Here is a 1,745-nt window from a genome sequence, read left to right on the forward strand (position 1 = left end):
GATCCCTTTATAACACTTTTTAAAAAATTAACAGCCAGGAATTTTATTTACAAATGACCATCTTTGGAAGGATGTAACTTGAACAGGGCGCTGACTGCACACAAGAGACCCCACAAATTCCTTGATCCCTTCCCCTCTCTCTGTTTCTCCCTCTCTTTCCCTTTCGCTATCCCTCTCGATGTCTCACTCACTTTCTCTGTCTATCTCTCTCTCATTTAATCTGTCTCTGTCTCTCTCACCCACTCTCCTTTTTCCTGTCCGTCGCTCTCGTCCTCTCTCATTCTCTAACGTAGAGAAACATATCAGAGTAACAGACAGCATTAAAATGGCGACTGCAAATTCACGTTTAACCTTTATATCCACCCTTGCTAAAACTGAATTAAAATGTGGGATTTGCTTTTCATTGTGCCGCTGTGAAATCCCCTTCTCTCTGTTCCAAAGAATCTGGCCTCCACTCCTGACATAGATGGCACACCAAACTTCTTATATACAATTTTAGTAAATGTGAAACACCTCGATTTCTCTAAGCAATAGTAGGTACTTACAGAGACATAGGTTGCGTAAGAATCCGGCGAGCTAGTGTTCGGCTCAGGTGTTAGGTCCTTCAACAGGTCTCCCTGCTCAACCTCGCAATGGCTGCCCAATCCACTCCACAAACTGCAAGTAACAGTATCCAATTGGGATGTTTCTTTATACAATTTATTCCTTCTGGCCCGTCCTTTATAAGGCAATGCCCTTAAATTGGAAAGTCCAATTCGATTATTCACTCAAGCTTAACCATCCATGACCACCTCCACATGGTCATACCATGCTCTCAGCATTGTGTTCAGCTGCATCCCAACAGTGATTGCGAACACGATTTATTGAGGCAGGAAGAACGACATTCACACATTCCCGAGTGGTCATTGTCTCATTCACGTTATGTAGACGAAGTTTCTATGGAAAACCATATTTCGGGGACCTTCCTGAAAATTGTGCGTGAGTGTGTCTGTGTCTGTGTGTCTATCTGCCTGTCTCTTTATTTGGGAACCACTATAATTTTAACAGATCAATATGAACTTCAGCGATTTCTTCAGACAAAAACTCTTTTACAGAAGTGATTTTTTTTACCACCATCAGACAAACTCTGACCTCAGCACTCTACCACAATCAGTTTACATTATTTTGTATAAAATAAATGAAAACACAGCTACATCATTAAAATCAATTTATGCAATACAACTAAATCATGCATTGTCCTACAGCGTCCACCATTTAAGTGAATATTTTCGATTTCGGATAATATAACTTCACGTACATCAATTTTTCTTTATCGATACTGAGGCTTATACCCCATTGTTCTAGCTCTCTATGTCGGATATATATGACAACATTAATCTACAGAATAAGTAACACATGAGAGTTGTTTCGAACATAAGAGTGGACATCAATATTACTTCATCTGTCCTATAACATATCCCACAAGCACCGCTATTTCATTTTCTGGGTGCCCTTCAGGATCTCATGATCAGTCTGCTGTAACAGAAAACATCTTTCCAGGGATTTCCTTGGCTCTTATTGCAGCTTGTCTTGATGTTGTGTTAGTGCAGAAAAATCATAACAAATTAATGCCAAGTTTTCCCGCAGTTTTCCCTTATTACTACATGTGATTTCATTCTCTGTGCCGTAATGAGTATGAATCTTTACCAAATGTCTTTCCCCAACCCCCGCGCGTCTTGAAGGAGTAAAGCAGAATTTAGGTGGGT

Source organism: Carcharodon carcharias, chromosome 21, assembly GCF_017639515.1.
Source record: "Carcharodon carcharias isolate sCarCar2 chromosome 21, sCarCar2.pri, whole genome shotgun sequence".
NCBI lineage: Eukaryota > Metazoa > Chordata > Chondrichthyes > Lamniformes > Lamnidae > Carcharodon > Carcharodon carcharias.